Source organism: Stomoxys calcitrans, chromosome 3 (assembly GCF_963082655.1).
Source record: "Stomoxys calcitrans chromosome 3, idStoCalc2.1, whole genome shotgun sequence".
Lineage (NCBI taxonomy): Eukaryota > Metazoa > Arthropoda > Insecta > Diptera > Muscidae > Stomoxys > Stomoxys calcitrans.
This window is the reverse complement of record NC_081554.1, coordinates 15,850,891-15,875,250: the sequence shown is the minus strand read 5'-3', so window position 1 is coordinate 15,875,250 and position 24,360 is coordinate 15,850,891. Positions and strand designations below refer to the sequence as shown.

General features: G+C 41.1%; 1 protein-coding gene across 6 annotated transcripts in view; it reads right to left on the bottom strand.

Annotated features, from left to right (window-relative positions):
* The window catches only part of LOC106087839 (uncharacterized), a 127,070-nt gene that overhangs the window by 61,887 nt on the left and 40,823 nt on the right, over positions 1-24,360 (bottom strand). For 2 of the 6 annotated variants that reach the window (XM_059365367.1, XM_013253019.2), the window contains exons 2-3: positions 4,714-4,810; positions 4,362-4,428 (exon numbers count right to left, since the gene is read on the bottom strand). The exons of 2 other annotated variants lie outside the window; for them this stretch is intronic. The gene's annotated coding sequence lies outside the window, so the exon portion shown is untranslated. The remainder of the gene's footprint in view (positions 1-4,361; positions 4,429-4,713; positions 4,811-24,360) is intronic. 2 more of the 6 variants (XM_013253022.2, XM_013253018.2) reach the window with 1 other exon arrangement.

Genomic DNA, 24,360 nt, shown 5'->3' with positions numbered 1-24,360 from the left:
GGCCTAGGTCACACTTAAGCTAAGGGAGCTCTGCGTGCTTAAGGAGGAGAGTTACGGCCGCAGTTGCATTCTGGAAGTTATGGATGCGGAGGGTAGACTGAGCAAGATTTTCGATTACCTGGCACCGGTACCGACTGGATAAGAGCAGTAAGGATACGTTTAACTGGCAGGTATGAATGGAGAGCGAATGCTGTGTTTGAGGAGGATGAGACTTCACTGATGGCTCCAAGATAGAGTCAGGGACTGGCACCAGTACCGACTGGATAAGGGCAGTAAGGATTCGTTTTCCTGGGAGGTATGAATGGAGGTCGAATGCTGTTTTAGAGGTGGATGAGACTTCGATCTCCACTGATGGCTTTAAGATGGAGTCAGGGACTGGATAGGGACTCTACTCCGAGGCACTCAATATAGGTATGTCTCTGAGACTGCCGGAAGAGTATACGGTCTTTCAGCCAGAAGCCGCATTGCCCCAGAGCAACACCTCTTTGAGGAGAAGTTTTAACATGGCAGGATACCTCACAAATGTAGCCAGCATTAGTAAGGGGATAACCACTACTGAAAATTTTTTCTGATATTCGGCGTCGTAGACGGACTTATTAACCTCTGCGCCACGGTGGCCTCAACCCTCAAAACACTGGATTTATCTGAAGAGTATGGCGGCGCTCAAAGCCTTGGGTTCGAGGACGGTAGGGTCGAGGTGCGTGGCAGATTGTTTGCAGGCCTTGGATAGGCTGCGAGTCCACGACGTGCCGCGGACATAGGTTCCCGGATATGGGGGGTTCCAGGAAATCAGGGGGAGCACAAATGCACCAGAAGGGGGTCGTCTTCGCCAGGCGAATCAGTCACCGATCTTGCCTACATGCCATTTATCGAGATACTGAGCAAAGTAGAAGAGATGGCCAGAGCGGCGCCGGTGGCAAGACTGGACTCGGCGGATGATTGCCGAACTGCTGGGGCGCTCTGGCGGGAGCACAAATGTACCAGAAGGGGGTCGTCTTCGCCGGGCGAATCAGTCACCGATCTTGCCTACATGCCATTTATCGAGCTACTGAGCAAAGTAGAAGAGATGGCCAGAGCGGCGCCGGTGGCAAGATTGGACTGGGCGGATGATTGCCGGACTGCTGGGGCGCTCTGGCCTGTCATCGACTGGAGGAGAACGAGGAAGTAACTGGCGTTGAATAAGAGGTCGATGAGTACCTCAACACGAGTCATAACCGGACACTGTGCCAAAGGCCGCATGGCCGCGCGCATTAGAAACCGCCCATTGACTTCTGCAGGCCTTGCTGAACATGAGAAGCAGACTATCGAGCATTTGATATACTCATGTCCAGGTCTGCAAGAACGCAGGCTCTCCTTTCTGGAGAGGTGATTCTTCTGCGATTTGGGTGATCATGCGAATGTAGATTTCCGGAGATTTGATGACTGGAAGGGATGGTACCGAGGGAGGGTACCATAAACTCCGGCGAAGGCACATACGTTCTTGCGCAGGGAAAGTCGTTTCACCCTCCTTCTCTGGTTCTCCTTTCCTCCTGTTTCTTTTATTCGTGTATAACCTCTGGATATGGTCCGAAGTCTCACATCTTCTTTCTCTTCTCTTACTTTCGAGGGTATCACAATGGGCCAAACTGGATCCGAGTGAAGTCATCTACAGTGGGCTACCCCTTCAACCTATCCTAATCGACATACTCTAAGACAACATATCGATCAAATTTTCTACAAAGACAATATGAAATTTTTTACCAAAGATTTATTTGAGCCTTGTAGTAGTAGGGGACAGTAGGATTATAGACTCCTTACAAAATTGTCAGTGGAAATTAAAAGTTGACTAATTGGTCTAAGAATATTATTTTACCACGAAATTCTATATTCAAAAATTATATTCAAAGAATTTTTTCTGTGAAATTAAAGTAGACCAAATGTTCTTTTAAAATTAAATTTAGACAAAAATGTTTATAAAATTTAATTTTGTCTTTTATAACCTCTATGAAAATAATCGTTTGATGAAATTCTGTGCGAAAATCACATTTCCTTTCATTTCAAAAAATTTAATTTAGTTTGAGGGCCTAATTTATTACAAGATTCCTACTGTCCCTATCTACTACTAATAAATTAGACCTTAACCAAAAAAGGAGAATTTGACCAAGTATACATGGTTGTTGTTGTTTTTGCTGTAGACACATTTGTGTGTGCAGGTAGAGATGCTCCTTCAGCTTCTTCAAGCTTCAAAGATATAAAGGGTGATTTTTTTGAGGTTAGGATTTTCATGCATTAGTATTTGACAGATCACGTGGGATTTCAGACATGGTGTCAAAGAGAAAGATGCTCAGTATGCTTTGACATTTCATCATGAATAGACTTACTAACGAGCAACGCTTGCAAATCATTTTCAGTGAATGGGCCCTAGAAAAGTTGGCAGAAAATCCGCTTTTTTATCGACAAATTTTGTTCAGCGATGAGGCTCATTTCTGGTTGAATGGCTACGTAAATAAGCAAAATTGCCGCATTTGGAGTGAAGAGCAACCAGAAGCCGTTCAAGAACTGCCCATGCATCCCGAAAAATGCACTGTTTGGTGTGGTTTGTACGCTGGTGGAATCATTGGACCGTATTTTTTCAAAGATGCTGTTGGACGCAACGTTACGGTGAATGAACACATTTCGAACCGAACACTGATTTTGGTAATAAAATTCAATGATTTGCAAGCGTTGCTCGTTAGTAAGTCTATTCATGATGAAATGTCAAAGCATACTGAGCATCTTTCTCTTTGACACCATGTCTGAAATCCCACGTGATCTGTCAAATACTAATGCATGAAAATCCTAACCTCAAAAAAATCACCCTTTATAAAGACGCCAAACACTTGCCATGTCACATCGAGTATCGCAGACACTCAGTATTTAAGCAAAACACGGCGATGCCCAGCCTCTCTCTGAGACTCTCGACTCGATACTGCTGATTGCACGCGACTGTAGTTCGAGCTACTTCAAATACTGAGCTTCTACTATACTCTTACCTAACCTGTGGATGAGGCTGAGCTTCTAGTTATGACGATAAACACGATGCTTGGCATTTGTTTATGGTTATTATTTAACTCGTTAAGACTTATTTCGACCTAATAGTAGATGGGGACTGTAGGAATCGCAACTTTACAGTTTTACATCTCTTCATTCTTCCACAATATTCACTTTTACTAGAGGGCCTGATTGATTGATAGATTCCTTCTGTCGTCATCTACTATCAGTTTAGGTCATAGCCACAAAGGAGAATTAAATGTATTTTGTTCAACTTTTAATTTCCCAACTTTAATTTGCGATTCGAAATTTATGTAAATCAACCTCTAGCAGAAACCTCAAAACTCTTACTTATGTTATATTTAAATGAATTAGTGATTGGGACTGTTGCGTCCTATGTCTGCTATGTAAAGGCTTTGCCAAATAGCAGCTGTTTTACACATTCCCTTACCAACCGATGGGCGCCAGTTAGCAAACGAATTTCCAAATCCAATTCACAAACACCTTGATCTTAGAGATTGTCGTATTACCGGAGGGTGTTTGCGGTCACAAGTGATTTGCAACACCTAGGTAATAACTCGCACCTTTGCCGCGACCCGAGGAAACTCATATTGAATTACATGTTTCTTCAATGAACTGGAAAGTCAGTAAACACGTTAAAAGAAAAGCATCTATGGCTGTATGTAAAAGTGAGGGGGAAGGGTATGGATGTTTGTCGTTTTCGGTATATGTAAGTGCCCACAGATGACTGACTTACTTAACAGATTTGCAGGAAGATGTCTGATAAGCTGATGATGCTGCTGCTACTTCCGCTGTTGTGGTAAGCCCTTCACACACACACACACACAGCCCAAGAGCACCACCTTCACCTACCTGCCTAGATTTAGTTCCTATCCGCTGTTTGCTATTAATTTATAATTTCCCAATGACTAGGAAATAACCGCCAACGCCAGCACCACCATTACAACCACTAGTCACAGTCGTTGTCGTTGTTGTTGTCGTTGCCGTTGCCTCATTGCTCTCTGGCAAATAATAATGGCTCTTGTGGATGCTTAAGAGTTCTTAAATCCTTATAGCTTTTTGCTCATTTGATTTGACTTAATTTAAAAACCCTCGAAATGATTCCATTCCAATCCCAATTCCCAATCTCCCATGCTCTTAGGGAAATTTTTCAATGATTTTCGTATCCCTCTAACTGGGCCATTTGTTTCATCCGCAAATGTGCGGTGTCAGTCAGCAGTCAGTTAACCCGAACCCACCAATACACACACACACAAACACACTCATAAACAAACGCATACTCATTCACACACATAGCTAGAAATTTTTCAAAAAGTTTTTGTTTTACTTACATTTGACTTCGAATGATGTGTTTTGATATCCTTGATGACTCCTGCCAATGTATGAATGAATGGCTAGCTGAGTTATAGAGAAAGAGACAAAGATAGGGAGAGAAAGAGAGCAAATATGAGTCAGAGTTACTTGAGCAGACAGTCAGGGCTGAGTGAAAAGCTTGAGGAGTTTGGGGAGAAGATGTTACGCTGCCTGAATTTGTTGTGTTTAATACAATCTTGATTACCCAAATAACCCAATTATTTCTATAAATGATTTGACTGCGCCAGGACCCTCAATAATTATTCCTCCCCCTCCCCCTCTTCCTTCTTATCCCCTCTACCCTCGACCCACTGCAATTATAGGCCTTACTTGATTTCACAAACTCAATAATTTAGAAGTAAGTGTCGAACCAGCCAGAAGTGACCAAACTTCAACGACTTCAAGAGGCTACTCAACGAAAGGCCAACTGCAAAATAAAATAAAAGGTTTCAAGAGTCTATAAAATCTATAAAATGGGCGATTAGAGAAGCAAATTACATTAAAGTGTAAGCGTAATGACCCAGTTTTGGTGTAAGAAAGCCGAAAGGGCCCACCTGCATTCGCAGTAAGGGCCAAAGGAAAAAAATTTTACTTTCTTTAAAAGCACAAGCCTACAATTAAAACTCCGAAGAAATGTTTATGAAATTCACAATTTCCTTTGGAAAACGGTTTTAATACCGTTACCCAAGGGAAAGAGTAGCTTTAATACACTTTCCCAAGGAAAAGGTTTAATAAGGTACATATTCTTAAGAAACAGGATAGTTTTTGTACTCATTCTTAAGAAAAAAAGGTAGTTTTAGTCCTCTTTTTCAAGGAAATGGCAAAGGATACTGAACTACCCTTTCCCAAGAAAAAGAACAATTTCCCAAGGAAAAGGGTAGTATGGGTACCTTTTCCGAAGCACAAGGATGGTTTTAGTAACCATTCCCAAGCGAAGTCGTAGTTTTGGTACCCTTATCCAAGGGAAAGGGTAGTTTTAATGCCCTTACCCAAGAAGTGTGTAGTGTACGTACCCTTACCCAAGGAATGGGTAGTTTTAGTACCATTTCACAAGGGAATGGGTAGTTTTAGTAACTTTTCCCAAGGGAATCAGTAGTTTTAGTACCATTCCTAAAGAAAATGAGTAGTACGCTTTTCCAAGGGAATTGCCAGTTTAAGTACGCTTCCCAAAGGAAATGGGAAGTTGTAGAAAGGGTACTATTCAAGGGGATGGGGAGTTTTAGTACCCTTTCCCTAAAGTAGTTTTTTTTTCAAGTAGTTTTAGTACCCTTTTCCTGGATAATAGATAGTCTTAATTCCTTTTCGCAAAGAAAAGGGTAGTTTATATATCCCTTTCCAAGGGAAAAAGTAGTTTTGTTACCATTTCTCAAGAGAATTGGTAGTTCTATTGGTTGCCCAAAAAGTAATTGCGGAATTTTTAAAAGAAAGTAAATGCATTTTTAATAAAACTTAAAATGAACTTTAATCAAATACATAATTCTGCAAAAAACTGTACCAAGTGCGATTTTATAGCCTCATCATTGCCGAAAGTTTTACCATTTAAAAGAGTTCTGCAAAGATCGAAATAAATGGTAGTCTGATGGTGCAAGGTCAGGGCTATATGGTGGATGCATCAAAAATTCCCAGCCAAGCTCACTCAGTTTTTGGCGAGTGACCAAAGATGTGTGCGGTCTAGCGTTGTCCTGGTGGAATATGACACCTTTACGATTGGCCAATTCTGGTCGCTTCTCCTTGATGACTGTATTCAATTTGTCCAATTGTTGACAGTAAACATCCGAATCCGAAAATATACCACACCCTTCCAATCCCACCAAACAGACAGCATAACCTTCTTTTGGTGGATATCAGCCTTTGAAGTGGTTTGAGCTGGTTTACCATGCTTGGACCATGATCGTTTTCGACTAACGTTGTTGTAAACAATCCATTTTTCATCTCCAGTTATGATTCGTTTTAAAAACGGATCGAATTCATTGCGTATAAGGTGCATATCACAAGCGTTGATTCGGTTTGTTAAATGAATTTCTTTCAATATGTACATGTGGTACCCAAATATCAAGCTTTTTAACCAGTTCAAGACTTTTCATGTGATAATGAACGGTTGATTTTGGTATATTTATCTTCTCTCCTATCTCACGCTCAGTTATATGACGATCCAATTCAATTAATGCTTTGATTTGGTCATCATCAACTTCATTTGGCCGACCTGAACGTGGCTCATCTTTAAGTGAAAAATCTCCAGAACGGAATTTGCGAAACCAATTTTGACACTGTCTTCCTTTTAAGGCTTTATCACCATACACATCTCGTAACTTTTTAGCAACCTGCTCCGCGTTTTTTCCTTTACGGGAATAATAAAGTAAAATATGACGAAAATGCTCCTTTGTGGGCTCCATATTAAAATTGACGCCAAACAAATAAATGTAAACAAAATTTCGCGCACTTTTTTTCTAAAGCAAGCTAAAAGTAACAGCTGATAACTGACAGAAGAAAGAATGCAATTACAGAGTCACAAGCCGTTGAAAAAATTTGTCAACGCCGACTAAACGCCCAAGAAAATTGGTAGTTTGAAAATGTAAAGAATGCAAGAAAAAATGTAATTTTAGTACACTTTCCAAAGGGAAAGTGTAGTTTTAGTACGCTCTCCAGGTGCGTTCTTGCTTCAAGCTGACTATACATGGGTTAGTACATAGAACAAGCATTTAGAACGTACCAAAGAGTCAAAGTTATGCCTTCAATTTTGAATTTTATCTTTTTGGGGAAAAAGTTGGCTTCTGAAAATACAGAAAAGGCAGACACAATTTTTCTAATTATTCTTTGCAAAAATGTCTTAATATTCTTGATAGTGCGGTTTCCGGAAACCTTTGTCTTGTTGCATTGAATGAGTTTAACAACTAAGAACGTGCTAAGTTCGGCCGGGCCGAATCTTATATACCATCCACCATGGATCGCATTTGTCGAGTTCTATGCGCGGTATCTCTTTTTATGCAAACAAGGATAATGAATAATAACTGTTATGCTATTGGAGCTATATCAAGTTATAGTCCGATTTGGACCATAAATGAATTGAATGCTGAACATTGTAGAAGCCATTGTATAATATTTCATTCCATTCGGATAAGAATTGCGCCTGTAGGGGCTCAAGAAGCAAAATCGGGAGATCGGTTTATATGGGAGCTGTATCAAGCTATTGATTGATTCAGACCATATTGGACACGTATGTTGAAGGTCATGAGAGCAGCGTTGTACAAAACTTCAGCCAAATAAGGTGAGAATTGCGCCCTCCAGAGGCTCAAGAAGTCAAGATCCCAGATCGGTTTATATGGCAGCTATATCAGGTTATGAACCGATCTAAATCATACTAAACACAGTTTAGTATGGAAGTGATACCAAAATACCACGTGCAAAATTTCTGCCAAATCGGACGAGAATTGCGCCCTCTAGAGGATCAAGAAGTCAAGACCCAAGATAGGTTTATATGGCAGCTATATCAAAACATATACCGATTTGAACCATACTCAGCGCAGTTGTTGGAAGTTATACCAAAACACCACGTGCAAAATTTCAGTCAAATCGGACGAGAATTGCGCCCTCTAGAGGCTAAAGAAGTCAAGACCCAAGATCGGTTTATATGGCAGATATATCAAAACATAGACCGATTGGAACCATACTTAGCGCAGTTGTTGGAAGTTATACCAAAACACCACGTGCAAAATTTCAGTCAAATCGGACGAGAATTGCGCCCTTTAGAGGCTAAAGAAGTCAAGACCCAAGATCGGTTTATATGGCAGATATATCAAACAAAACGAGAATTGCGCCCTTTAGAGGCTAAAGAAGTCAAGACCCAAGATCGGTTTATATGGCAGATATATCAAAACATAGACCGATTGGAACCATACTTAGCGCAGTTGTTGGAAGTTATACCAAAACACCACGTGCAAAATTTCAGTCAAATCGGAGCAGAATAGCGGCCTCTAGAGACTTAAGAAGTCAAGACCCAAGATCAGTTTATATGGCAGCTATATCAAAACGTGGACCAATTTGGCCCATTTACAATCCCAACCGACCTACACAAATAAAAAGTTTTTGTGCAAAATTTCACGCTGCTAGCTTCATTCCTTCGAAAGTTAGCGTGATTTCGACAGACAGACGGACGGAGAGACTGGCGGACCGCCGGACAGACGGACGGACATGGCTAGATCGACTTAAAATGACTATCAAGAATATATAAACTTTATGGGGTCTCAGACGCATATTTCGAGGTGTTACAAACAGAATGACGATATTAGTATACCCCCTATGGTGGAGGGCATAAAAATGGTCAGCGGTGATTTTCACTTCCTAATGCTGGCAACGTTTGTGAGGTATTATGCCATGTAAAAACTTCTCTCCATAGAGGTATCGCACTGCGGCACATCGTTCGGACTCGACAATAAAAAGGAGGCCCCTTGTCATTGTGCTTAAACTTGAATCGAACTAAAGAAAATTTTTTTACATTTCAGATCTTTTAAAAAAATTAAAAAAAAAAACTTCCAGGTCAATATTGCAAATTTTGCCCATGAACATTCCACTTAGGGGCAAACTTCTCACATACTAATGAGTGCAGTCCGATTCAAGTTTTAGCTCTATTATAAGGGGTCTCCTTTTTAAAGCCGAGTCCGAACGGCGTGCCGCAGTGCGACACCTCTTTGGAGAGAAGTTTTACATGGCATAATACCTCACAAATGTTGCCAGCATTAGGAGGGAAAAAACACCGCTTAAAATTTTTTCTGTTGGTCTCGCCAGGATTCGAACGCAGGCGTTCAGCGTCATAGGCGAACATGCTAACCTCTGCGCTACGATGGCCTCAGTATTTAGACCTTAATGGTCTAAATAGTGAATATATGAAATTTCATCAAAATCGGAAAAGGGAATCAAAGGTTAGCCCCCTTAATGGGTTAAGCTCATAAGGTGCATTTTTAAGTTCTCATGCTGCCAATATTCCAATGTTACTACTTTAGTTCGCCACTAGAGCTTAGGTTTCGACTTAATAAATACTGAAATACTAAGAAATCTTACATATAATTGCATCATTAAAATAACCCAATTATTTAATTCCTGCTTCAAGTTAAGAAGAATGCCAACTTTTTGGAAAATTGCAGAAATCCGTATGATACCTAAACCAGGTAAACCTACAACAGAGGTAACCTCATATAGACCAATATCTCTACTACCAATGTTATCCAAACTGCTAGAAAAACTGTTTTTGAGTCGTTTAAACCCCATTATTGCAGAAAAAAATCTCATACCAGACCATCAATTTGGTTTTAGAAATTCCCATTCAACTATTGACCAGATACACCGCATAACTAATACTATTGAACAAAGCTTTGAGGATAAAAAAAATATGTTCTGCTGTATTCTTAGATGTGTCGCAGGCTTTTGACAAAGTATGCCATGTCGGGCTTATAAGGAAATTAAGCAGGATGTTGCCTGAAATATATGTTGAATTTCTAAAATCATTCTTATCGGATAGATTCTTCAGAATTAAACAGGATGACTCCTACTCAGACATGAAGAAAATTGGTACAGGTGTGCCTCAAGGAAGTATCCTAGGTCCCGTCCTATATCTTTTATACACTAGCGATTTGCCAGAACCACCAAACTCAGTCATTGCAACTTTTGCGGATGATACTGCTATACTTGCTGTGGCAGATACAGAGGAGCAAGCAATCACTAAATTGCAACAAGCTCTTAATGAAATAAATCGTTGGGCCTCTGTTTGGCAAATAAAGTTGAACCATTCGAAGTCGGTTCATGTAAACTTTACAAATAAAGCTACCAGGAACATCCCCGTGCATATAAATGGAGTCAGTATCCCTTATTCGGACAATGCGAAATATCTTGGTATGACCCTGGATTCGAAATTACGCTGGAAAGCGCATGTCAAGAAGAAAATCGAAGAACTTAATATTAAATGGTCAAAACTCAAATATCTTATGGGCAGGAAATCTGAACTTTCCATTCAAAACAAATTACTTTTATATAATCAACAATTAAAACCAATATGGCTATATGGCATCCAACTATGGGGTTGCACGCATAAGAAATATATCTACATGATTCAAAATTTTCAAAATAAAGTACTAAGGAGCATAGTTAACGCCCCTTGGTATGTTCGCAACAGTGATCTCCATAGAGACCTCCGCATGAACACAGTGTCAGAGGAAATATCAATTGCAGCAACGAAACATGATGCCAGATTACGCCTTCATGTAAATCCAGAAGCCATTAATCTCAATGATCCAAGTACCAGACGTAGACTGAATAGAACTAAACCCTATGATCTCTTAATATCATGAGCTTTAAACTTATTTATTTTCTTTTTGTTTCCAATGTAAAATAAATTTACAGATAGATTATATAAAATTTACATATTTTCAATGATAATTATGTTAAATTTGAAAAAAATTGCTTGTTAGCTTCTTATTGAAAGCTAGTTGCAATTAAAATAAAAAAAAAAAAAAAAAAAAAAAAAAAAAAAAAACTAGAGCTTAGGTTTGTGATTAGTTTTCATTTCTTCTCTTTGCATCGAATTTGTGCTGGCGTGCCACATGTTGAACTTGTTTAATTTTTATTTTCATTTAAAGTAAACAGAAAACTTAAACAACAAAGCTCCAAGGGAGAATGAAGGACCAAACACACATATACGCACACACACACACACACACACACATAAACTCATACAAATACTGGTTGGTTGGAGAAATACGCGTTCTAAGCTGTTTTTCTTTTTTGTTTATTGTTGTTGTTGTTGTTGTTTTTTCTCATTCTCTCGCTCTCTTATCGTTAAGTAAATATGTGCAATGTGTTTATGTTTAACCTTCTGCTAATGTTGTATTTGAAAATTTTATTAAAGCTGTTTTCATTTTTTTTTTCACGTAGTAGTAGCAGTAGTTGTTGTTGCCGTGGAAGTTGTTGTATGTGTGTGAGTGTGTTTGTGAGTTTCTTGTTTTCTTTGTTTTTTACATTCGTCCTTTTGGATATTTGTCTCAGTTTTGGGTGGGCGTATGAATGGTGGAATGAAGGCTTTGGCTTGAATGACTGCCTGGCTGTTTGACTGTTTGCTGTGAGTGAGTGAGTGACTGACTGAATGACTGGGTGACTGCAGGGCAGAGTGAGTGAATGTCTAAGGCAGCCAAAGGATGAGAATTCATTCGTTGGTTCGGTTTATTTAAAATATTATGCTTGAATGCCTCTTGGGAAAGTTTTAGGGAAATTAAGAACTTTCGTTTGCTTTGGATTGTGTGTTGCGCTGTCCTGTGCCTAACTCGAAACGAGTAAGGCGGGATGGCAAATGCGCCCTGCTATAGTACAAGCAACATAGGGTCCCCTGTGTGTGGGTGGCTGGCCATGTTGTTGGTTGTCCTTGTTAATCCCGGTTATGGCAGCATTGCTGCTGCTACTTGTGCTGTTGCTGTTCTCCGTTCTGTTGTTGTCGTGTCGTGTCCTTATAAAGAAAACAAAGCCCAAGCCAACGAAAAAGAAAAGCACACACAAATAACTGCATGAACAGAAAAACAAACCAAAAAAATATGAAGAAAAACGTCACACAACAAGTATGAGTAACACAAAGAGAGCAAAAGCAGATAGCTTAGCAGAGTTACTACATCGAAATCAGATATCTGGGCATGTACACATGGAGAAAAACAGTCTTAGCGTTAATTCCTTAAGGAGCGGCAAGATTTTGTGTGTTTTATGTGTTGTTGGCTCGCTTAAAGTTATTTGAAAGGGTTATGGGTTAGGGGCTATGGGCAGAGGACGTTGGTGAACGCTTTGTGGGAATCTCAGTTTATGACAAGGACATAAATCATCGAACTTAATATTTTTTTTTTCTACGAATTTTACCCCCACAAAATCGATTTAAAAAGTGCCAACAATGCCTTTTATCGCCTTTCGCATGCAAATTTGTTTATTCATCGTTGTCTCCTCTTGCCAAAGAATATAAATAAAATTATTTATTATGTTTTTTTTTCTCTCTGAATAAAATTGACGAGTATCACATCCTTTTAGGGATTCCCTTTTGGAGTAATTTTTTTATGTTTTCCCTGCCATCATTTTAGGATATCATCAATTCCTTTGGGATTTTGCTAACAAAGCATTGGAAGGTATGAACGTTTGTAGGTGTAGGCGTTGTATTACAAACTTCACCAAGGGGACCTTGCAGCCGCTGCCACTCTCACATCAAAGTGAGCTGGGCCCAACGGATGGTCCTACAATGAATTTCTTTTTATGGCCGACTAATCACTGAGTGCCAAAAAATGACAAACTCTGTTGTAAAAGCTAACCAGAAAATAAACAATAAACCAGCCATCTTTTGCGTTGACTTGGCCACAAAGATTTAAGAAAAAGTAACCGTCGTTAAATGCAAGCTGTACTCAGATTGCCCTTGGAGAAAAGGCTACTTGAAATAATGATTAAAAATTCAAATGTTAAAAGAAACAAGTAAGGGCTAACTCCGGCCGGGCCGAATCTTATATACCCTCCACTATGGATCGCATTTGTTGAGTTCTTTGCGCGGTATCTCTTTTAGGAAAAGAAAGAATAATGAATTTTAATTGTTATGCTACTGGAGTTAAACCAAGTTATAGTCCAGTACGGACCATAAATGAATTGAATGTTAAAGACCATAACATTCATGTTAAAGACCATTCGGATAATAATTGCGTCTTGTAAGGACTCAAGAAGCATAATCGCGAGATCGGTTTGTATGGGAACTATATTAGGCAGAAGATCGATTCAGACCATTTGGACACGTATGCTGAAGATCATGAGAGAAGCCGTTGTACAAAATTTCTGCCAAATCGGATGAGAATTTCGCCCTCTAGAGGATGTAGAAGTCAAGACCTAGTCTAGAGGCTCAAGAAATCAATATCCCAGACCGGGTTATATGGCAGCTATTCCTGGTTAGTTACCGATTTGCGCCATACTAAGCGCATTTGTTGGGAATCAAAACAAAACACCTCATGCAAAATGTCAGCCAAATCGGATGAGAATTGCGCCCTCTAGAGGCACAAGAAGTCAAAATCCAAGAATGGTTTATATGGCAGCTGCATCAAAACATGGACCGATATGACCTTTTTACAATCCCAAACGACCTACACTGATAAGAAGAATTTGAGCAAAACTCAAGAACCTAGCTTTACTCCTTTGAAAGTTAGCGTGTTTTCGACAGACGGACGAACGGACGGACTGCCAGAAGGACGGACATGGCTAGATCGATTTAAAATCTCATGACAATCAAGAATGTATTTACTTTATGGGGTCTTAGGCGAAAATTTCGAGGTGTTACAAACGGAATCACGAAATTAGTATACCCCCATCCTATGGTGGAGAGTATAAAAATCCCCTCAATTTTTTAATTTTAAATCACCAAACACAAAACATACAAAATGTAATTGGAATGGGGTCTGAGGACAATGTTTTCATGAACATTTCTCCAGAAACAAAATTTTAAGGAAAATTTCTCTCAAGACAGTTAACAAGTAAAACGGAATTAAGTTTGGCCGGGCCGATCTTTGGATACCCACCACCTCGGGCATATATGTAAACCCCATTTCGTCGCGATCCGGTGAAATTTGGATAACTTATGCACCCAAATTCGGCACGGACATTGAGTGGTCTACTAAATTTAAGTCACTGTTGAATTATGTATTTAAAATTTCAATGAAATCGGGTAATAAATAGAGCTTTTATGAGTTTCAGACCCTTAACCGGCATTTCGGTCTACATGACAGCTATTTCTAAATACAGTCCGATCTTTACCATATTTGTGTCGAATGGGGGCCGACCTAAAACTACCCACTGTTTCAAATTTCAGCGAAATCGGATAAAAAATTAAGCTTCTATGGGCTTTAGACCCCTGATTGGGAGATCGCTATATCCAAATATGGTCCGATTTGGCCCGTTCAAGAACTTTACTGTGCATTAAAAAGACGTATCTGTGCCAAATTTCAACTTATTATCTCAATTTTTGAAAGCTGTAGACTGATTACAACAGACGGACGACGGACGGACAGACACACGGACGTCGTTAAATCGTCTTAGAATTTTACGATGATCCGAAATTTACATACTTTGTAGGGTCTCCTTACTCCTTCGAAAGTTAGCGTAGAGGTCTATCAAAACTCACTGTTTCAAATTTCATTTAAATTGAATGAAAAATGCTCCTTTAATGGACAATACTCTTTATCGGAAGATCTTTCTATATGGCAGCTATATCCAAATATGGTCCGATCTTTACAATATTCAACAAACAGGTGTAGAGGTCTATCAAAATGCACTGTTTCAAATTTCATCCAAATCGGATGAAAAATTCTCCTTTTATGAAAAATTCTCATACTCTATATCGGGAGATCGGTTTATATGGCAGCTATATCCAAATATGGTCCAATCTGTACCACATTTGTCAGGAATGGGAAGAAGTCTAGCAAAATACACTGTGCCAAATTTCATCGAATTCGGGTAATAAATGGATCTTTTATGGTATCAATACCCTATATCGGGTGGAGATCGGGTGGTCGGTCTATATGGCAGCAATATTCAAATATAGTCCCCTCTGAGCTGCACTTAACAGAAATGGATAGGGGTCTACCAGAACTCATAGTGTCAAATTTCGTCGAAATCAGATGAAATATCACCAATTTATTGCCTCGAGACTTTAAGGATTTTATATATAACTAAGATCCGATTGTATGAGATCTGAAGGTCAGTTTTATATATAAAAAAAAAACGAAATCATCAAATATTGTTTGGAAAATTTTTTGTAAGAGATCAAGAAGTCAAATCGGGATCAAGAAGTCAAATCAGTTTATATCGGAGTTATATCAGGTTGTGAACCGATTTAGACCATACTTGGCACAGTTGTTGGAAGTAATAACGGGAGCTGTATCAGGTTATAGACTGATTTAGACCGTACTTGACACAGTGGTTAGAAGTCATGGCAAACACTATGTGCAAAATTTCAGCCAAATCGGACTAAAATTGCGGTTTATAAGGGCTTGAGAAGTCAAATCGAAAGGTCGGTTTATATGGGAGCTATATCTAAATCTGAACCGATATGGTCCATTTGCAATCCCCACCGAACTACATCGAAATTAAGTATCTGTGCAAAATTAAGTATCCACTTTCGTTATTTCGACAGACGGACGGACAAACGTGTAGGGACGGACGGACGAACGTAGGGACGGACGGACGTAGGGACGGACGGACGTAGGGACGGACGGACGTAGGGACGGACGGACGTAGAGACGGACGGACGTAGGGACGGACGGACGGACGTAGGGACGGACGGACGGACGTAGGGACGGACGGACGGACGTAGGGACGGACGGACGGACGTAGGGACGGACGGACGTAGGGACGGACGGACGTAGGGACGGACGGACGGACGTAGGGACGGACGGACGGACGTAGGGACGGACGGACGGACGTAGGGACGGACGGACGTAGGGACGGACGGACGTAGGGACGGACGGACGTAGGGACGGACGGACGTAGGGACGGACGGACGTAGGGACGGACGGACGGACGTAGGGACGGACGGACGTAGGGACGGACGGACGTAGGGACGGACGGACGTAGGGACGGACGGACGTAGGGACGGACGGACGTAGGGACGGACGGACGTAGGGACGGACGGACGTAGGGACGGACGGACGTAGGGACGGACGGACGTAGGGACGGACGGACGTAGGGACGGACGGACGTAGGGACGGACGGACGTAGGGACGGACGGACGTAGGGACGGACGGACGTAGGGACGGACAAACGTAGGGACGGACAAACGTAGGGACGGACAAACGTAGGGACGGACAAACGTAGGGACGGACAAACGTAGGGACGGACAAATGTAGGGATGGACAAATGTAGGGACGGACATGGCTAGTTCGACTCGAAACGATCAAGAATATATACACACATTAAGGCGTCCTAGATCAATATTTCGAGATGTTACAAACGGAATGACTAGATTAGTATACTCACATCCTATGGTGGTGGGTATAAAAATAGAAGTAGAAAGGACAGAGCCCTAGGGTACACCAGCGGTCAATGTATGCTCATTGGATGATAACCCATATATAATGGCGCGTATGGTGCAATCTCTGAGAAAGTTCGATATACAATAAATCGAACACAGCCATTACCGACACCAAATGTGACAAGCTTCGATAGGAGTGCACCGTGCCAGACCCTATCAAATGCCTTGCAAAGATATCCAGAGCCACAACCTTACTCACATCAAATACGAACTGTGTTAATAAAGGCAAATTTTTAGCGGTAACTTAGCACTTTTTTATATCCACCACTGAAGGATGGAGGTATATATTAATTTTGTCATTCCGTTTGCAACACATCGAAATATCCATTTCCGACCCCATAAAGTATTGGGTTGCCCAAAAAGTAATTGTCGGTAATATAGTAGTAATATAGTCGGCGTTGACAAATTTTTTCAACGGCTTGTGACTCTGTAGTTGCATTCTTTCTTCTGTCAGTTATCAGCTGTTACTTTTAGCTTGCTTTAGAAAAAAAGTGCGCGAAATTTTGTTTACATTTGTTTGTTTGGCGTCAATTTTAATATGGGTACCACATGTATTGAAAGAAATTCATTTAACAAACCGAATCAACGCTTGTGATATGCACCTTAAACGCAATGAATTCGATCCGTTTTTAAAACAAATCATAACTGGAGATGAAAAATGGATTGTTTACAACAACGTTAGCAAGCATGGTGAACCAGCTCAAACCACTTCAAAGGCTGATATCCACCAAAAGAAGGTTATGCTGTCTGTTTGGTGGGATTGGAAGGGTGTGGTATAGTTTGAGCTGCTTCCAAGGAACCAAACGATTAATTCGGATGTTTACTGTCAACAATTGGACAAATTGAATACAGCCATCAAAGAGAAGCGACCACAATTGGTCAATCGTAAAGGTCTCATATTCCACCAGGATAACGCTAGACCGCACACATCTTTGGTCACTAGCCAAAAACTGAGTGAGCTTGGCTGGGAACTTTTGATGCATCCACCATATAGCCCTGACCTTGCACCATCAGACTACCATTTATTACGATCTTTGCAGAACTCCTTAAATGATAAAACTTTCGGCAATGATGAGGCTATAAAATCGCACTTTGTTCAGTTTTTTGCAGATAAAGGTCAGAAGTTCTATGAGCGGGGAATACTAAATTTGCCAGGAAGATGGCAAAAGGTTATCGAACAAAATGGCAATTATATATTTTATTAAAGTTCATTCTAAGTTTTATTAAAAATACATTTACTTTCTTTTAAAAAATCCGCAATTACTTTTTAGGCAACCCAATATATATATTCTGCATCAGCGTAAAAATCTAAGACGATCTAGCCATGTCCGTTTGTCTGTCCGTCCTTCTGTCCGGCTGACTATTCGTCCGTCTGTCCATCCGTCTGTCCGCCCACCTGTCCATCGGTCTGTCCGTCCGCCTGTCCGTCCGTCTGTCTATCCGTCTGTCCCTCCTTCTGTCCGGCTGTTTGTTGAAATCACGCTACAGTCTTTAAAAATTAGAGATATTGCACTGAAACTCTGCACAGATTCTTTTTTTGTCCTTAAGTAGGTCAGGTTAGAAGATGGGCTATATCGGACTATTTCTTGATAAAGCCCCCATAAAGACTGATCCGCCGATTTAGGGTCTTTGGCCCATAAAAGCCACATTAATTATCCGATTTCGCTAAAATTTGGGACAGTGAATTGTGGTAGGCCCTTCGATATCCTTCTTCAATTTGGCTTAGATCGGTCCAGATTTGGATATAGCTGCCATATAGACCGATCTCTCGATTTAAGGTTTGGGCCCATAAAAGCCACATTTATTTTTTGATTTTGCTGAAATTTGGGACAGTGAGTTCAATATATTTTTTCAATTTGGCCCAAATCGGTTCAGATTTAGATATAGCTGCCATATAGACCCATCTCTCGATTTAAGGTTTTGTGTCCACAAAAGCCACATTAATTATCCGATTTCGCTGAAATTTGGGACGGCAAGTTGTGTTAGGCCCTTCGATGTCTTTCTTCAATTTGGCCTAGATCGGTCCAGATTTGGATATAGCTGCCATATAGACCGATCTCTCGATTTAAGGTTTTGGGAGCATAAAAGGCGCATTTATTGCCTAATGTCGCCGAAATTTGGTACAGTGAATTGTGTTTGGCCCTTCGACAACCTTCTTCAATTTGGCCCAGATCGGTCCAGATTTGGATATAGCTGCCATATAGACCGATTTCTCTATTTAAGGTTTTGGGCCCATAAAAGGCGCATTTATTGTCTAATGTCGCCGAAATTTGAGGCAGTGAGATGTGTTAGGCCCTTTAACATCTTTCTTCAATTTGGCCCAGATAGGTTTAGATTTGGATATAGCTGCCATATAGACCGATTTCTCTATTTAAGGTTTTGGGCCCATAAAAGGCGCATTTATTGTCTAATGTCGCCGAAATTTGGGACAGTGAGTTAAGTTAAGCCCCTCAACATATTTCTGCAATCTGGCCTAGATCGATAAAAATTTGCATATAGCTGCCATATTGACCGATCTCTCGATTAAAGGTTTTGGGCCCATAAAGAGCGCATTTGTTGTCCGATATCGCCGAAATTTGGGACAGGCCGAACTTTTTACTTGTTACTTGTTTCCTCATTGCTTCTACCTTAAAAAATGGCCCTAGGACTTCCTTATTACTTTAATTGAGTTTCAAGCATAAAAGTATTCAAAAATGTATCTTGGTTAGCGAATTTTTCAATTTCATCCCCTCTCGTTCGATTACTTTTTACGGCTGGTTACGAGTTTGTCATATAAATTCCATTATGTTTTTATAATTAATACAAATCCCATTAATTTCATTTCCTCCCTGTAATCGATATACATATTGATTACCTACATATTTTTTTTTTCAATCTCCTTAAAAAGTCAACAGATTGATTTTATCTTAAACATATTTAAGCAAAAATTTCCTACACGCTGCTCTCTTTTTTTTTTAACAAGTATCAATTGCTGTAAGCCTATTTCCGCTGGTAAAGGAATTAGGGCTTTGGGTGGGTGGTAGGGGGAACAGTTAAGGGAGGGGGGGAGTGGTGATGGCAACATTTAAGTAAAGTTTATTGAACTAACGATGAACACTAAGGAAATTAACTCTATAAAAAGCAATTTTTTCTCAGTGCAATAACCCCTCTCCAGCGCCCCAAATAGAGGAAGGGGAGGTAAAAGAAACATACAAAAAACACATTGAATGAAGATGACGATAAAGTAATCAACGGCAATCTGCTTATGTTGAACTTTTTCTTGGTTAGGCAGAGGCCTAAGAAGGCTGGCTGGTTGGTTGCCTCTTGTGGAAGTATGTTTGCCGCTGTTGCTGGAATACATCTCCATTTTCCAGACTTTTTCTTGGCCACAGTTTGTTGTGTATGCAAGTGAAGAAGTGTCAACACATCACCATGGCATGGAAAGCAACCAGCCAACAAGTCATCTTCATCTTCAACCAATGTACGCTACAACAATCCTCACACCACTCACTCATCCCCCTCAGCCCTAAAAGCCTATCAACCATGCCTAACTTTTTAACTTTATGAGCTGTTAAGTCTTTTACTTTGCTAAAATTAATAATATTCCCTTTTTCTTAGCAACGCATTGCCAAAGACGACGTTGTATCGTCCTCTTGTCTCCAGCACCATGTCTTCATTCTAATGACAGCAGCAGAGTGTAATATTTGTACCCAGACCCCCTCATCACCGTTCGCCGACCCACCGACCCACCAACCGACCGACCATATACGCCTTCAACCCTGCCCCTTTATAGCTTTCCCCGTTTCTTTGGCTACTCCTGCTTCTGCTTCTCCAGCAAACAGTCATTCAGCCTGTCACTTATTCATACTTAGTGGCACACTAAACAACACCAGCCAAATACTGCTCGTTTTACTCTTCCAGAGAGAGAAGTGTAAAACACAATGTTTCGCCCCTTCTAGCTGAATAGTACGGATAGTTGGTTAGATGAGATGTAATAGTGTTGCCACTCAAAAAAGAATAAAATATTCACAATGTAAAAAACGTAAAAAAAAAAATAAATTTAAAAACAAAAATTGTAATTTAAACAAGGAAAAGCGTTCGGCCGGTCCTAATCTAGGGAACCCACCACCTTGGATTCTGCTAAAACATAGGAGCTATATCTAGTTACAGGCCTAATTGGACCGTACATGGTGCAGTTGTTGGGAGTTATAACAGAACACAATTTCAGCCAAATCGGATGAAAATTGCGGCTTCCAGGGACTAAGAAAGTCAAATCGGGAGATCGGTTTATATGGGTTATAGACCGATTTGAACTGTACTTGGTACTGTTGTTGGGAGTCATAACAGAACACCATGTATTTCTGCCAAATCGGACAAAAATTGCGGCTTCCAGGCACTCCGGAAGTCAAATTGGGAGATCGGTGTATATGGGAGCTATATCAGGTTATAGACCGATTTGAACCGTACTTTGTACAGTTGTTGGGAGTCATAACAGAACATCATGTACAAAATTTCAGCCAAATCGGAAGAAAATTGCGCTTCCAGGGACTCAAGAAGTCAAATCGGGAGATCGGTTTATATGGGAGATATATCAGGTTATAGACTGATTTGGACCGTACTTAGCTCCATTGTTGGGAGTCATAACAGAATACAATGTGCAAAACTTCAACCAAATCGGATGAAAACTGAGGCTTTCAGTGGCTTAAGAAGACAAATCGAGAGATCGGTTTATATGGGAGCGATTTAAACCCTACTTGGCACAGTTGTTGGGAGTCATAACAGAACACCATCTAGAAAATTTCAGCCAAATCAGAAGAAAATTGTGGCTTCCAGGAACTCAGAAAGTCAAATCGGGAGATCGGTTTATATGGGACATATATCAGGTTATAGACTGATTTGGACCGTACTTGGCTCCATTGTTGGGAGTCATAACAGAATACAATGCGCAAAACTTCAACCAAATCGGATGACAACTGAGGCTTCCAGGGGCTTAAGAAGTGAAATCGGCAGATCGGTTTATATGGGAGCTATATCAGGTTCTCGACTGATTTGGACCGTACTAGGCACGGTTGTGGGTCATAACAAAACGCTATGTGCCAAAATTCAGCCAAATCTGACAAAAATTGAAGAAGACAAAAGAACTCAAGAAGTCAAATCGGCAGATCGGTTTATATGGGAGCTATATTTAAATCTGAACCGATATGGCCCATTTGCAATCCCCAATGACCTACATTGATACAAAGTATCTGTACAAAATTTCAATCGGCTAGCTTTACGCTTTCGACCGCTCTCTTGATTTCTAAAGACAGACAGGCGGATGGACGGACATGGCTAGTTGGAATCAGAATTTCGAGACGATCAGGAATATGTATACTTTTCAGATTCCTTAATCAATATATCGAGGTGTTACAAACGTAAAGACTAGATTAGTATACCCCCATCCTATGGTGGTGGGTATAAAAAGTAACCTCGAAAAAGAAAATCCAAGTCAGGAATTCCGTGCGACTTACAAAATCCTTAACTATTTTCCACCTAAGTCTGGTATCGTTTCCCCACCTAAGTGCCGCTGTCTGTTAGCCGCGAAAGTCGGTTAATGACATAGGAAATGCTCCAACGTTTTATCATCTACCCCACATGCCTTACACATGCTATCTCTTGCCGCACCGATTCTTCATAAGTGAGCTCGTAGTCCTATGTGTCCCGTTATGATACTAAAAGCTGTACTGAACTCCTTCTTACCCTTGTCCTCTCATGATCCGAATCACCCGATAGGATTTTCACCATCCTATCGACCGTTTCGCTGTTCTACAGTGATACATGTGCGTTCCTCACCCACGCCCTTAAATCGGACTGCGTCGACCCCAAAGGCTTCGGGTTAACCAAGTTTATGGACGGTAGTCCTCTGGCCTTCACCGTCAAATCGTCTGCCATTTCATTCCCCTTACTCCGTTGTGACCCAGCACCCAAACGATGCGGACTGTGTCATCCTCAGAAAAGGCGTTAATTTCCTTCTTATTCTGCAAGACTGTTCGTGACCTTACCGTTCTGGTTGTTATTGCCCTTATGGCCATTTCACTGTTTGTAAAGATGTCCACACTCGGCGTCCACACCATCTCACGCATTCCGCGATAGCCCGGATCTCTGCCTGCAGGGCCGTATTATGGTCAGGCAGTCTTAAATAGATCTCAGTCCTTGGGCTCTTCATGTAGATCCCTAGACCCACTCTGTCCTCTAGCTTTGATCCATTCATGTAACATGATCTTCTAGTTGGTCCAAGACCGTCCTCTCACGATCCGGATCACCCCATAGGATTTTCGCCATCCTACCGACTGTTTCCACATGGCAGCATTCGCATTCGTCGCCCACGCCCTTAAATCGGGCTGCATAGACCTGAAAGCCTTCGGGTTAACCAAGTTTATCGACGACAGTTCTCTGGACTTCACTGGAAAATCGTTTGCCATTTCATTCCCCTTACTCCATTGTGGCCCGGCACCCAAACGATCCGGATAGAGCCATCCTCAGAGAAGGAGTTAATGTCCTTCTTACACTGCAAGACTGTTGATGATGTTCACACTCGACGTCCACAACATCTCAGACATTCCGTGATTGCCCGAATCTCCGCCTGCAGGAGCGTATTGTGGTAAGGCAGTCTAAAAGAGATCTCAGTACTTGAGTTCTCAATGTAGACCCCCAGGCCCACTCTATCCTCTAGCTTCATTCTATCCGTGTAACATGATCATTCCGTCAGTCCAAGACTGTTCCGCTGGCAGCAGTGTCTAGCACTCGACCTCTAGTGTCATCTCAGGAATCCGATCGGAAACCTCTTCCCTTCCTTCCAGGTTTCCTATCGTCGCCTCGATTATACCGAGATGGTATGACTTGCTCCCATCCTCAATACATTCTTCTATCGCCCTAAGTCTCATAGCCGCAGTGACGGTCTCACACTTAATCTGTGTGTCAATGGGTCGCTCACTAGGGCGTGGTCCTCATCGCTCCGCCTATGCCAAGAAAAGATGTTCTCTGAACCTCAAAGTGGGGCCTGAATCCTTTGACCACTACATAAGCATAAGCACATAAGCCTTCTCAGGACGCTCCTGAATACGACACTTCCAATTAAGTTTAATATCCAAGATCATTCCTTAGTATTTGGAGCTTATTAGATATCGAAATCGTTTTGTTGAGGAAACGTGATTTGTTAAATTGGTTCGGAGGTACCGAGGCGTAAGTAAGTATTGGTCTTATCACGCTCCTGTAGAGCCAGGGGACTATCCTCGAATTCAGGGCCCATTTCGAGTCTACGGCCCGTCTACATAGTGCCCAACATCTGTGAGCCTTCTCAGTACGTTCCTGAATGTGACACTTCCAATTAAGTCTCCTATCCAAGATCATTCCTAAGTATTTGAACTTTTTAGATATTGAAATCGTTTTGTTGAGGAAACGCAGTGAGTCAAATTGGCTCACCTTCAGCTTCTTCGTGAGCAGAAATATTTCAGTCTTCTCTATGTTAACATTGAGACCTGTGGGTCTAGTACTGTCATATGCCATATGCAAGACTCTTTCGGCCCTACCGCATAGCTAGTTCGGTTCCTTACCCCTGCGTAGCAGACGGGTTCAAATCCCTCCTCAGTCAGCATCTGTAATAGGTCATTTATGGTGGTCACCCGAAGGATTGGCGATAACATGCCCCCTGTAGAGTGCCTTGCGCCACTTTCTCCCTTATATTTATGTAATGGGGCCCGCAATTTATCCACCTGTTCCGTAACATATGGTTTATCTCGTCTCTTAGGACCTGTTCCCCCCTGGTCTAAGGATTGGATCAATGTGTTGGTCCGCACATTCATAAACGCCCCCTCGAGGTCAATGCAAACCGCCTCAATTTTTTTGCTTACAAAATTTCATTTAAAAAGCCTCTATGTGGCAAC